Source organism: Staurois parvus, unplaced genomic scaffold (genome assembly GCF_062004578.1).
Source record: "Staurois parvus isolate SC_StPar_1 unplaced genomic scaffold, SC_StPar_1.0 ptg000090l, whole genome shotgun sequence".
NCBI lineage: Eukaryota > Metazoa > Chordata > Amphibia > Anura > Ranidae > Staurois > Staurois parvus.
The window spans coordinates 10,257,501-10,273,362 of NW_028317886.1; the positions used below are offsets into that span (position 1 = coordinate 10,257,501).

Here is a 15,862-nt window from a genome sequence, read left to right on the forward strand (position 1 = left end):
ATCCAAGCAGGTTTTCCTGCAATGGAGGAATGCCACAAAAGACTATTTCTACCTCCTATACTCATTCTTAGTGCACTTCATACAGTTGCATTATCTACAAATATGAAAAATGGGGCCCTCGTGGCTTTTTATTTTATTTATTGCTGTTTCAATCCAAGGTTAAAAACAAACCAGCTAATGACTGTTTAATGCGAATAGCATGTGCTTTTTCATGACCTCAAATTATCGTCTTCTCTCAGGCAAACCTGCTCTTTTGTATTTCCTATTAGTAAAACAGATCTTTATAAATCATGGTAGTATAGTTTGCATTTAGCAGATCATAAATATATAAATGCTTGAGTCAGTAGTTTATCTTTATTTCATAATTATAAATAGTAGCTCAACAGTTCACCAAACTTAAGGAGGTCCTTTACTCAAACCCCCACTCCCAATACAAATGGCTTTAAAAACCATTGAAGAATAATGTTTGCATAAAAAAAAAAAGAAAAAGAAAAATGAAAGAAAAATGAAAGGAAAAGAAGTCCCCTTTGGTGACGTTACCATGCCTCATCACTACCTTCCAGGAGAGCAGGGCATTTAAAATCCCATGAGAAAACACTCTAGCCCATTGCAGGAGCCCATTTGTGAAGGATTTTGACCACCCGATTCTCCTGGGAAACATGGTTACACCACCTGTGCCTCATGAAACTGGACAAAGAACCTTTTTTTCATAAAAACCTTTTTTTTTTTTATTTGGTGGGGGATATGAAGGTTGGGAGTAAAGTAGGAATTTCTTTTTTCATGCATGGTTTACTTTAAAAAATAAAAAAATCAGTGGAATGAATTTCAGGGGATACAATGTTTCCTTTATTAAAATGTGTTAGCAGTTATGTAAATTTCTTGTCTGCTATCCTTTTCACACCCACATCAGCAGGAAGCTTGGCTATAAAAAACCTTAGCACTGTGAAGAGGATGTTTTCTTTCTGTGCACATTCCATGAGTCATACAAGTAGCCACTGGAAAAAAAGCATTTATCAGGCTTAAATTTCAAGCGCTGCAAGGAATAGTTAAATGAAATCAAATAGTTAAAGAAAGTAAAACAATCTTCTTGAACCACCCATTTTCTTCTCTGTAAGGAAAATGGCAATCTATAGGGTTGCTCTGGGTGTGTGTAACTTCTTGATCTAGTTCTATGGATATCAGTCTTTGTAAGTATGCCTGGATATCTTACAAACCAGGACATCATGATGTCCTCTACACTCAGTGAGATGTGGATAAAATTGTCCTATTATACAGTGTTTGAACCGGAAGTTCAGTTTTACCATACTTCCTCTCATCCCTGGCAGTTCAGTGACTTCACGGTTCTTCCTCCTCCCCTTGTAGAAGCGGGGAAGGGAGTGAATGGGGGGTGATGGGGCAGTTCTTACTCCTACATAGTGCACGCATAATGACATGTGAGCAGCTTTCAGTTCAGTAGTATTCTGAACCAAGGCCAAAATGATGATACAACTTCAGTGGGTATGTTTATAACAGCTTGGGCTTAGATTTAGTGGGTTGCATGATGCTGATCATCTTTGAACCTATAAGACTAGTGGCATCTAGGGGCAGATAGCTATTACTATTGGGACAGTATTACTGTTGGGGACAGCTATGGATCAGAAGTTAGTATTAAAGCAATTGCTGTTTTTTTATTTTTACTTTTGTTGGATTTCTTATTTTAACATAAAATTGTAGTTCTTGAAGCATATAATAGATATGATACTTCTATAAGCTTGCAGAAGAAAAACAAATGTTTTCTATTAAACAAAACTTAAAGAAAATCAGGTGACATATTCACTTATTTTAAATATATTAAATGAAATGGAAAGTAAAATTGATATAACAAATTGTCTCAGTAATAATCAAATGTGTTATGAAATCACAGAACTTCACTTCATCAATGGAATACTAGCAACATTGGATTTCTGCCAGATTAAAAACTTCAATAGCTCATAAGATAGATAGCACATCTACATTATCCGCTGTTGAAGTTCCTAACCTGGAAGAAAACTGAAAAAAATCCTTCAAGTCATGTGATCCCAGTTTATAGCACTTTTAAGCCTTGATGAAGGAGGGAGTGCTTGAGCATCCAAAACACAATGTTTTTTTTTATGTTTCCCCCAATTTGAAGCAATTAAAAATATACTTGGAAGCCCAACCATTGGTGTGGTGCCCTTATTATTCTCTATTTCTTTCTCTGAAGTGTGGCAGAGATGTGTAAATCACACCAATTGAACAGAACAACTTGTTTGCAGGTAAAACAGTAAACATACATGTATTTTGCATGATTATTTAGTTGATTGCCAGGAGTTTTACTTTAAATACTTTAATAGGATTTGACATTTTTCAAATTAAATATGTTACTGTACTGATCCTGGAATAATTACATTTGAAGTTATTTTTCTGGAGTTGGAAAGGTGTCAAGGATAAGCAAACATTTTCTGGCTTTCTATTTGTTTTGTATACAATGCATTGTCTATTATGTAAATATAAAATAAGTTTAAATAAACTATAGAGCAAGTCGTTATTGACTTTATCAGCTCCCACATACAGGTGAATCACTGATCCTCCTTTGCTAGTCTCTGTGTTCTAAAATATTCAGATCATGGGAGAACAGATATGACAAATGAAACGTACAACTTAACATTACTGCTTTTAAATATGGAACCAAAGTCATTACTACAGTGATGGTTAAAAAAAGTAAAAAAAAATACAATGTCACATACAGCAGGGCAAAAATGCTATACCTCATAGTTTAATACATTCTGTAAATATGCTGAAATCTGAACTCTGCCCATGGAACAAGAGAAATGCTTAGCAATAGATAAATTCACAACACATCTAGAAGAGAATTGGTCAGAATAAGGCAATGCCATGTCAGATGGTAAGGTAAGTCAATCACACAGAAAGTAGTTAAGTTCTCTCGTAAATAGGGCAAGTCACACTCACTCTGCTTCAGAGAAGCTTGTTAGATATCATAGAAACAGACACATATTCTGAACAGTTCATTATTCAGCAAATATGTGGCATCCTCTTGTTAAATATAATTATAACCTTATTAGTATGTTAGAAACAGTAAATTTCGTATCTATGAAAAAAGTACAAACTAAGGCTAATGACCCTACACAATGAAAGTGCATGACACGTTGTTACCCCAATTAAATTAAAACTACATATGCACTCCACAAAAGGGCATACAAACGTTTGTGCAATCCATTAAAAGTGTCCATATTATATTGTGTATAAAGATAGATATATATTGCATATGATGAGGGCATATGATCAGGCCTAGGATTACTAGCCAGCCAACTTTGTAAAAGCAAAACTGTCTTTATTTGAAAAAAATGGCAAAACAGAATAGCTTCTTGTCAGTATAAACAGCATAAAAAGTCTATAGCTTCTGGTATACAAACACAACTATGGCTCACCACCAGTAACACTCATCCTTTAACAAGGTTTTCAAGCCCCCACCTGTTCCAAGAGTCCAGAAAGGTTGCCAGAGCCTACCAGGGTCTTAGCCGGTCAACAGCCTCCAGTTATCTAACAACAGTTTCTGTTCCATGCTAAATCTCACAGAAACCTACTGACTGTTTTCTTGACCCTTTCAGGCCTCTTCTGTAGGTAGGTTAACCACAACAGGACCCCAATACCTGTACTCTGGGTTAGAGGCTCTTTCCTTCCCAAAGTCATTCTGGGCCTCCAAATTCTGGGTCCCAACTGAGGACACATACACGAAGAGTACATCTTTTGGCAGGTAAGACAGTTCACACATATGTATTTAAACTTTGTGTTTACAAGGACCTTCACAAAAATGGTGGCTATGAATAACGTGCAATACAGGGTGTTGTTTTCACCATCCTGAAAAAAACAGTGGCTACAAGTGACATGCATAGTTGCACTGAACACTACACAAAACAGCAGTGGACACAGAAATGCACAAAATAGGTGGCCACTATTTTCTGTTTTTTAGAATTGTAACTGCTGTTGATCACCATTGTTATTAAAACCCATGAAAACAGTTCCCCATATTGTATGTCAGCTGTAGCTACCATATTTTGAAAAGATATATTTGCGACTGACATTTAACAAAGGACACTGCTTCCACAATATGTGATATGTGAAGTTACATAAATGGTGTTGCATTGCCATTTTTGACGGTTATTAGTGTAGGTTAGTGCCCACCATTAATTTGGTCTAACTTCAAATGTAACCATACATGTCAGACAGGGTGACATTAATATTTTGAGCTACACAAAATCCATTCTGACAGAAGATACATTGAGTGAGCAACTCAGTACCTGTAAAAATGTAGCACCAAATATAACAATTCATGTTATCCAGGGTTGCTGTTTTCATCAAGACCTATTAAAATAACAATACAGCTTCCTTTTTTAATTTTGCTTGAAGTGTATTCAGTTCTTTGCACTGGGGCTGAACGTCCAATGAAAAAGTGTGGAAAGGAGAGGGTACTTTACTCGTCATCTCCTCCACCCCCACATATATGTGGTACACTGTCAAATCAGAAGGTGTGGTTGGAGCAAGCTCTTTCATACATTCTACATCCATCCTTTGACATAACCATTGTGAAGTGGACCTTTCCTTCAGTTTGAACTGTGAGCACTGTAAGGGTCCTAGTTTCCCACAATTCCTTTATCCCATTGGTAAAAATATTTTATCTACAAATTAAATAATACAAGCTTTATTACCAAATGAACAGTGACATTTTATTTGAAAGGAAGAACCACAATATCTGTAGCCTTGATACATGAGGTCTTTTTGTACCAGGGAGAAATAGGGTGGGCTTGGCTCAAAACACTGTATGTTCTAAAGAAATGGTCCATTTTTATTAAAACACAACTTTAGAGAAAATCTTTTTTGTTTTTGATAGAACTGAGAAATTCGGGTCAGGCTTTTATTACTATTGGCTATCAGAGGGATCTGAAATCCTCTGCAATAGGGACAAATATGACAACAAAAACACTTTCATAGCAAAACAAGGTTAGAAACACTGTGAAGTTATTATTGCTGTCTGTGAATTTGTTTCAGCTCTGTTCTAACTGAACACATCTCTAGACCAGTAATGGAAAGGCTGAGAAATAGCTTTTTTCATAAATTTACAGACATATGTGCACAAATCCGCAGTGACATGAGACATTGCTTTTATTAATAGCTGTACTGTATCATTAGATGGTACAGTTCCTTATAATTAGACTTCATATTTACAATTAGCACATTGTGTCCTCTTGCTGACAAGGTCACATAAGATTTACTTGTCACTGCTATTATCCAATGATCACCAGAGAAATTTTACTTAATATTTCATTCTTTGATTTTAACATTATATTCTTTTGAGCATTTTTTAAAACTTATTGGACATTACTTAGTGCTATCATTTGTAGGCTTTCCACTATGTAACAACATTTGCAGCCCTATTTTCAAGGGCAGGTTATGTCCACATTTCCCTGTTTATTCTACACTGAGTTTCATCATTCACTAACTAGTTTACATTCACCCATATGGCAAATTTATATGCGTGGATGGCCACAGATGCGAATATTCAGGACATAGACACCCCAAGTAAAGGGATCATCTCACATCGGACACATGCAGCATTTATACAGTCCAAAATCAAATACCAAACAGTGTAAATGTAATTAAAAATATTGACCTTTACTACAAAAAATGTAAATGATCAGATCCACAACATGAATCAAATAACACACCTTAAACCTTCCCCAAATATAAAAGACACATTGTCTTGCCATAAAACAAAGTCCGGACACTACTGAGTAAATGCCTGGAATGTGATCTACTAATGGTGTGTGCACATGGCCTTAAAATACAGGTAACTCAGTCCAGGCATAAGCCTCTGATTCAAAAGATGTTAATGTATATTGCCATGTCTATCACACACAATTCCCTCTCAGCCTGACCATAGTCTCCTGCTGTGGGGTGCTGGGGACATTCACCACCCCTAGATTAATGCATGTGTCCCTTCACAGCTGCATCTTTACAGAAAGCTTCCAGCAACCTAATACTTATATGTCTATGGAAATAAGCAAGCAGCAAGCACCCTGCAGAAGTGACAGTGCAAAGATAAGTCAAACGGAGCAGCAGGACAGGGTATGATTACTTCAGCCAGTTAAAGCAGCTCATAAGTAGAGTAAACTGTGCAAGGATCTAGCAGTAACAGGAGAATACATGCACGTGCAACTTTTACAGAATGGGTTATCTTTTTCACCTACAAGCCCAATGGATGACTTCACAATATTTAAAGATACAAATATTTTCTTCCATAAAGTCTTACTGAGACTCCTTTGTGATACAAGGGAAGGAAAACTGCTGGGTGATGAGGAATTACCTGATGAGATTGTTAAAATGGGGAAACCCTTTGTGTTAGAAAGGCCGACCTGAGGATTAGATCAGTAAAAATTCCCCCTCTTAATAGAAATAAGTTAATTAGTTGTTTCCTCAACAGTGTCCAGGATGATCTCAAAAAGATGAACTGGACTATAAGGAATGAGGATAATCTTTCCTGGGAAGAAAGACTGGCACTGAGCGAGGGAGGAATGCGAAGGGAGCTGTGATAAAGAAAAGCGATAAGGGAGGTAACATTGTGCTCCTGAGTGAGGAGCAATACGAAAAATAAAAGAGGAGGCAGTTATTATTATTATTATTATACAGGATTTATATAGTTCCAACAGTTTTCTTTACAATATAACAGGAAACAATACAGCAACAATACAGTTCAATACAAGAGGGATAGGAGGGCCCTGCTTCTTGGAGCATAAAATCTAGGAGACAGTTGAATATAAACACATAAAACGATCAGCTTCTAATCCTTTCCCAGACCTAGTTAGGATGTTGAATCAGAAATAAAATGGGCAAAAGAGTTGGGCCTTTTGACAAAGAAAGTAATTCAAGTACTTGAGGGTCGAGGAATTAAACTTGATTCCATCCTGCTTTCTGTGGTAAGCAGACCTGGCTCCTACTTCATGGGTGGTAGCAGGATATATTCATCAGGATTCACTTGCTCTGAGATCCTAGCTATGCTGTGAATGCTCACTGTCCTGCTTTCTTATCTGAACTGCGACTATGTTCCTTTGACTACTATATTCTTGCACAATTGACTCTATTTATAAGCTGCTTTAACTAGCTGAAGTAATCAGACCCTATCCCACTGCTCTGCCTTACGTTTGCACTGTTGTTACTCTTGCTAGGTGCTTGCTGCTTACTTATTTCCCAGGACATATCCCAATTTGATGAATGATAAATGCTCGGATTAAGTTGATGGAACTTTTCAGTAAGGAGGCATCTGTGAAGGAACCCATTTATTAATCTAGGGGTGGTTGATGTCTCCAGAGGAGACCACGCTCAGGCTGAGGGGGAATTTACAATTGTCTGTCACAGACATGGTAATATGCTTTAACATCTTTTGAGGTAGGGGCTTATGCCTGGACCAAATGACCTGTATTTTGAGGCAATTTGCACACACCATTAGGAGATCTTGTTTCAGGCATTTGTTCAATAATGTCCAGGCTTAGTTTCTATGGCTAAGACAATGCTTTCTTTTACATTTGGGGAAGGTATAAGGTGTGTTATTTGATTCATGTTGTGGATCTGATATTTTACATTTTTGTAATAAAGATCAATATTTTTAATTAAATGTATACTGTTTGGTATTTGATTTTGGACTGGTTAAATGCCGCATTGCTCTGATATGACATGGCCCCTTTACTTGGGGTGTCTATGCCCTGAGTTTATTTGCTTGTTGTATTGCTGACCATCTGGACCATGCACAATAGGTGAGAGATTGCCACACAGTCATTGTTTACTCATTTCCCTGGTATTTTTCGCTATTTTTAGCCACATGTGCTCGCACTTCTGATAATCTAGACCTGCCTAACTCTCTGTTAATTTGCAGATTCTTAGAAGTGCTTGCTTTTTCTATCTAAATATTCCAATTGACACCGGATCATCATAAGAACTGGTGGCAGGGCCTACAACTATTAAGCCATGTCTGGCTACCATGTGGCTGTGCTTTAAAGAAAAAATTTACTCAATGTGTATTCAATAACTGTATAATTTCAGAAGCCACGTAATGGATAACTGTACTTTTAGTTGACTTATCCTTTGTATGTTACATTTTAAAAAAGGCATAATAACCTGCACTGAAGCAGTCTGCACCCCCTCTCCTAACTGGCATTTGTCAAATTTAGGCTTTAAAATTGCTTGCAAAGCATCCCCATATCATCTAAAAACACTCATCTAGTACGGTTTTCATAAAAGGATACCCTACAGAAAACTGCTCAATGGAAAACATTGCAGTGCATTTTAGGCTTGTCAAAATAGAAGGTGAACACACACACGCAGCGTGCACCACTTACACAGCACTCCTTAAAGTTTGATAATGAGCAATGAGTGCATAGATAAGCAGACCCAATGACAATGGTAGAGGACACAGGGAAATCTCCAACGAACTTCTGCAGCTCCTGAAAGGATCAGGGATAGATCCACTCGCATGTAGGAAGAAAGGTACAAACAAACAACTAAACTTAATGGAATGAAAGTAATACCATTTATTAAAACATAGCCGCGTACATGTTAAAACACCAGATCCAGCCTGGAAAGGTCAGAAAACAGCATAAATACATCAAGCCAGGACCGATCATGCAGCAGCATAAGGTCAGTATAAGCCGGCACTTGGACAGAAAGAATGGGTAAGACGGCAGAGTCGCGGGGTTGGATCCCGCATTTCTAACATGTAAGTGGCTATTATTTTTCATTTCATTTTTTCATTTCAGTAAATCCAGTGCCCTGGCTGTACCTTTCTTCCTACAACTGAAGCATGCCCCCTATGTCAGGGTTTCTCTGATTTGAAATGATAAAATATGGATTCCTAAGGAAATATGCCTGGATTCAGATGAACATAATCAGCATGTTCTCCTCCCACAGCACTTTCCTATGGAGGCCTTTTCTAGACCCTCTCACCCAGACCCAGTGGTCAGAAAGGTGGTGGGGTTGGTTTGCTTCTATCCCCACTGAGCACCTTTCAAGTCTTCCCTAACCCTCTCTCTCTATGCTTCTCTTCTTTCAAGACTCACTGTATTCATCTGTTTTCTCCCATTTCTCTGAGGATTGCAGTGATCTATCAGCCTCCTGGACCGGTGTCCCGCTTTCTTGAAGTTTTCTCTGCCTGGTTACCCTACTTTCTCTCCTCTGAACTACCCACTATGATTCTTGGAGATTTTAACATCCCCATTAATGTGAACAACCCAGCTACAGCCCAACTCTTCAACCTAACCTCATCTTTTGCCCTAACACAATGGACACAGTCCTCCACTCACTCTGATGGGAATACATTAGACCTTGTTTTCTCTCAGCTTTGCACTCCCTACAACCTCACAAACACCCCCTTTCCTCTCTCTGATCATAATCTCATCACCTTCACAGTGTCCTCATCTTCAAACACCTATCCCTCCAAGCAGCAATTACCCACAGAAACCTTCACAATTTGAACCCTGCTTTTTTTCACTCTGCAACTGAACACCTCTATGACAGAATCTCTCCCCTGTCCTGCCCTGACCTGGTCACTGCTATCTACAACAGTTTGCTTTCATCTACATTAGACTCACTTGCTCCTCTAACAACACCCCGGCCCCGGCCATTACAACCTTGGCAGACTGATAACACCAGAAATCTTAAACGACTTAGTCGTGCGCTGGAGTGATTGTGGCGTAAAACAAATCTCACCAAATTTTCACCCTGTATAAATTTACTTTCTTAACATAAAATTCCTCTCTTCATTCTGCCAAACAAGCCTACTTTGTCACTCTCATCAATAGCTTGTCATCCAGTCCTCAAAAAGCCCTCCCTGGACCCCACTAACCTGAACAACTTAAGACCCATCTCTTCCCGTTTACCTCTAAACTCTTAGAACGCTTAGTCTACAATTGACTGAGCTCCTACCTCACTGACAACAACCTTCTTGACCCTTTACAGTCTGGCTTTCGCTCACTACACTCCACTGAAACTGCCCTACTAAAACTCACTAATGATTTACTAACAGCTAAAACCAATGTCCACTACTCTGTACTCTTAATACTTGAACTCTCTCCCCGACTTTTGATAACGTTGACAATCCCCTCCTCCTCAAAAAGCTCCACTCTCTTGGCCTCCGAGACTCTGCTTTTCTCCTGGTTCTCCTCCTACCTATCGCAGCACTCCTTCAGCGTTACCTATAACTCTGGCTCCTCTTCTCCACTCCCTCTTTCTATAGGGGTCCCTCAAGGTTCTGTCCTTGGACCCCTACTCTTCTCCATCTACACCTCCTCCCTTGGTCACTTGATAAACTCCCATGGCTTTAAGTACCATCTCTATGCTGATGACACACAAATCTATTTTTCTACTCCTCACCTCACCCCTTCAGTCTCTTCTCGCATTACTAACCTACTAAGCAACATATCGGCATGGATGTCACTCCACTTCCTCAAACTCAATCTTTCCAAAACTGAGCTCTTAGTTTTCCCTTCAGCCCATGCCACCTCCCCTGACTTCTCCATCAAGATCAATAACACAACCATCAGTTCTTCAACTCATGCCAAGGGTGCTAAGTGTAATCCTAGACTCCCATCTGTCCTTCCAGTCCCAAATCCAATCGCTGTCCAAATCATGTAGACTTCACCTCCGCAACATCTCCGAGATACGCCCATTCTTAACCTCAGAAACTACTAAGCAACTTATTCACTCCCTTGTTATCTCTTGCCTTGATTATTGCAACTCCCTCCTCATTGGCAAACCTCATCGCAGGCTATCCGCTCTTCAGTCTATCATGAATGCTGCTGCCAGACTCATCCACCTTACTAACCATTCTGTATCTGCCACCCCTCTCTGCCAATCCCTCCACTGGCTTCCCATTTCCCAACGGATAAAATTCAAAACATTAACAATAACATATAAAGCCATTTATAACTCTTCCCCAAATTATATCACCAATCTTGTGTCCACAAATATCACCCAAACCGTACTCTTCGCTCCTTGGACGACCTCCTGCTCTCTAGCTCCCTTGTCTCCTCCTCCCATGCTCATCTCCAGGACTTCTCCAGAGTTTCCCCCATCCTCTGGAACTCTCTATCCCAGTTTATCAGACTATTGCCTACTCTGCTCACTTTTAGGCGATATCTGAAAACCTATCTCTTCATGGAAGCCTATCCTGCCCTCAGCTAATAATGGAATATTCTACTCCTCCTACCAGTCCTTCCCCCACAGTTACTACCTTTTGTACCACTAGCCCCTCCCTAATAAATTGTAAGCTCCAAGGAGCAGGGCCTTCCTAACCCTCTTGCATTGAACTGTATTGTTGCTGTATTGTCTCCTGTTATATTGTAAAACGTTGAGTAAACTGTTGGTGCTATATAAATCCTGTATAATTATAATAATGTTTACAAGTCTCAGAGCTAAAGGGATCTTGAGGGAATATTTGTAAAGACAGAGAGGTGTAGCTAGACTACATATGACCAAGATAACTAATTGTATTTACTGATTAAATACACCTGGAAAGGGACAGTACTGGTTTCACTTAAACAGCATCAGACACAGTGGTGTATTTTTGTGCTGCCCTAGGCAAGACTAAAATTGGACGCCCCTTATCTAAATGTTCCCCACCCATTCTGGTTTCAGATCCATCCCTTCATCTATAAACTCCACTCCTTCCTCTTTTGACCCCACCTCTTGCTATTAGAGCTCCACTCTCCAGAGGTGGGGGGAGAGGGGGTGTGAGAGAGAGGGGTGAGAGAGGGGGGTGAGATCAAAGGATAAAATATACCCCGTGTAAAATAAACCCATATAAGTTTGCAATGAATAAATCCACTTTCATTTCCAGAAGACCTTTCTAGGAATCCCTAGTCTTAGAGCACCATCTGGTAGGTAGGTACAGTAAGAGCTTAAGCAAACACTTGGTTAATGTATAAGAATTGCCTTCCAATCAGATGAAGGAAAATATTATAAACTATACCCTAGAGGCTAGATAAGGAAAATTTGGGAATAATAAGGGGAAGTTCAGAAAGGAAAGGGATCTCTCACTCTCACCCAACTGGTTCCCTTCCATCAATTGCATCATCGCAACTCTGAATCCCCTCCATCGATCTCACTCTTGTGACCTGAGATCATCAGGACACACACTCCATGGGTCATCACCATCAATCTCTCTCGATCTAAGTCGTTTCATCGATCAATCTCCTTGAAAACCCTCCACACTTCATCCACAGGTCATCACATAAGTGGCTTTCTCCAGGTGTGATTCCAAAGCAGCACAAATAATAGTATTGGTAATGTAAAACTTAATAATTACCGGCATAGTTTTCCTCTCACTTCTGAATTTGACCAACTGTGTATTTTACTATTTGCTGTAATAGATTGTGACATTATATGCTATTTACTGGTATCATCTCCACACAGGGATTTAGGTAATCAAGTTAAGCTGTATTAGCACAGCCAGCAACATAGACTCTTCCCCTATCATTCTGCTGAAGAAGAATTCAAGGGGAAAGTCTGATAATGCGGACCTTGTTGTCTGCTAGTCTAGTCTAATTGTTTATACTCATGTACAACTGAATGAGAAATAGGTTTTTCAATTAATTTTAAGTTCCTAGGCCTAAATATTTAGTCATACTAATTATCATTCTAGTCTGTGATGTAATTTATATGTGTCATACGAGAAATCAGACTGATATACTGTATTTGATTGTTAGTGACTTGTTTCATTTTTTTTTTCATTCTGTAGTCCATACTATCATGTGATTATATTGTGCTTAAAAATCTCTACATTTGTAATGGATTCAGGAGATTAATCAAAGTCAGTGTGGTTATATTTATTAATGGTATTATATGTTATTTTTAACATACCAAAAAGCTGAAGGCACTGTTAAATATCAAATGATTAAATAATCAATATCACTGACTTGATTAATCATGTAACTTCCTGACACCTAAGTGCCCCAAATACAGCAGGATTGTCTTGGGATTTGAACAAAATCCCACAGTTCCAGAGATCCGAACTGTATCCCTGATGGAAGACTTAATACAGCACCCGGTACTCTCCTCTCATTAACCTTTGTGTATTTTACACTTGTTTCAGTCTTCCTCCCCACCACCAAGCTTATTGGCCACTTGTCAGCTCAGGCTCTATCACTTTCCAGTACTAAAGGAAAATACTGCAGGCTGTTCACTATGCAAGGTATTTGAACTTTACAAGGCAATTTCCTCTCAGCTTTGTGAAAAATATCCAAGGAAATTTGCAAGGATCATTTTAAACATGATTGCACAAATTGCACATGATTGGATGATGTAAGTCAGCAGCACTTCACCTTGTTTACTAAACTGCAGGAAAATGCCCTTGCACCATGCAAATTTCTTTGCAAAGTAAAAAGCCTCAAAACACAGGGGTTAGTTGCTTAAAGTGTATCTAAATGCAGTATTAAACCCAAAAGAAAAATAATAATATGTATTATAACTTACCAATTCTTAGATGTGGTGGCTGCATTATCTTTTTTTGTGATTTTTACCTTTAATTTCACCTGTTGATCTGACCATTGAGTTTGATTCTTTCTTTAAGAGAGCAAGCTGTCCAGCAAAAGTGGCAGTTTGGCTTTGTTTACACAGCTATAAACCCCCGACCGGCCACTGAAAGCTTAACAAGGCAGCTGGAGGAAGTACACATGCTGCAACTAATTTAATTTGGCTTGTTGAGCTTGACAGGAGGCACCACCTGTCAAACTCACTTATTGAAGTCAACTGGAGCATGCTGTAACCAAGAACAAAATGCTTGGTTCAATTTTGTGGCACGTTAATGCCATGCACAATCCCGTTCAGAGAAAAAAGAAAACATAACAAAATAACAATAACGGGAGGCGGTGGATTCATATTCTGAACACCTGGAAGCTGGTGCTCCACCGCCCTCTGAAAAGAGACTCGCTGGGCACATTCCCTCTTTGGCTATGTAAAGTCCCCTCCTCTGGGTTTTTAAAGTTGGTTATCCAGACCTGTCTATCACTGAGATGTCTTCTCATTTAATTCATTGTATGCATGAATGTATGAACATGTTGCTGTGTGTAAGGTATGCTCTTATGGTGTTTATATGAAAATGTATACACTTTTATACACCATCGTTATTTTGACCTGTTGAATCTGCCAGTTACAGCCTTCATTGTACTTTCCTGACTTAGGGTGAAAAGGCTCCATAAGCAGTTCACGAAATAGCAGCAGTATTATAACCCTCAGAATGTACTGGTTATAAAGCTAAGAATGTACTGGTTTAAAATTCTTAGCTCCTGGTTAATATTCTGATCCTGGCTTCACTACCATCTAAGTCATTAACTTGGAACAAGCATGCGGGATGGAAGTTCAGAGTTTTCAGACTTCAGACTTGTTGCGTGCCTGCTGCAGGGCCTTGCCAGGTTGATGACCCCTGAACTCTCAATAATAAGAGGTGTGATATTTCTCTCTGCATAGGAGAAATTTTTACAAAAATCTAGAAGCATTCCAGAGGGTTCAAACACTTTTTATTTCAATTATGTTATGTGGTGAATATGCTCCTATTGGAAAAGTGTGTTTAAATTGCTGCAGATAGAAAATCAGGGCTTCTATGCACAGCCTACCACAGAAATTCAATAGCTGTATTCAGCCTCCACTGTATGACTCATATTCCCTGTGTACTTGACTTTTCCTTGTGACAGAATTATTCAAATGTTCTCTTATTCTCTTCAGATGTGTAGGCTGATTATAATGTGGGCTAACATTTGGTACAGGCAGAGAATGGTAATTGTGGGGGAGTGAAATGTGTTACAAAGTCACATGGCTGAATGAAAATGATAATTTGTAATGGATTCCACAAAAACTAAAATCAATCTCTCTATCTATCTATCTATCTATCTATCTATCTATCTATCTATCTATCGGTATGTGACTGTTGTAATGAAATGATTTACAGGCATATTCCTTTTTTTGGAATTGCATTCTTACACACAATTGACCTAGACCTTTGCAGAATAGAAAGCTGAAGCATGATGGGTGCTGATTGCAGTTCACAAAGCAATGTTGATGTGTGAAGTGCAAACACTTACAACAGCTGGTCAAAATCATCTTTAAATTGATCTGACATCAGTAAACTGAAATCAGGCTATTTAGTATGGGTGACTGGACTTTGTGTATCATTACTTACAGTATCTCACAGAAGTGAGTACACCCCTCACATTTTGTAAATATTTTATTATATATTTTCATGTTACAACACTGAAGAAATTACACTTTGCTACAATGTAGTGAGTGTACAGCTTGTATAACAGTGTAAATTTGCTGTCCCCTCAAAATAACTCAACACACAGCCATTAATGTCTAAACCGCTGGCAACAAAAGTGAGTACACCCCTAAGTGAAAATGTCCAAATTGGGTCCAAAGTGTCAATATTTTGTGTGGCCACCATTACTGTATATACCAAGAATACTTGCAAGTCCTGTTTTGCAGAGTCCAATGAATAAGCAAATATGGTACCGTGGCTCTCTCAAGTCCAGTTAGGAGTTCTTTGGTATGATTTTACACAAGAGCTCCCAAAATGTGGTTGAATTCCACTTTTCTTCACATCAAGGGGGGTGTTGACAGAGACAATCTGACCAATCATCTGGTCTAAGGGGTGGTTGCTGGGATGCCTCTACATTTATGACCAAGATCCCAGATACAGTTTGCTATCAGTATTAATATCTATGAATACCTAATACTGAACACCTACAGATTACAGCCTGCATATTATTATCCAGTGTGAAATTAGCTTCGGAATGAATATAAATATGAT

The 15,862-nt window shown here is 38.8% G+C and overlaps 1 protein-coding gene across 6 annotated transcripts in view; it reads right to left on the minus strand.

Moving 5' to 3' along the window:
- The window catches only part of GRIA2 (glutamate ionotropic receptor AMPA type subunit 2), a 238,519-nt gene that overhangs the window by 13,049 nt on the left and 209,608 nt on the right, over positions 1-15,862 (minus strand). The window lies entirely within an intron of this gene.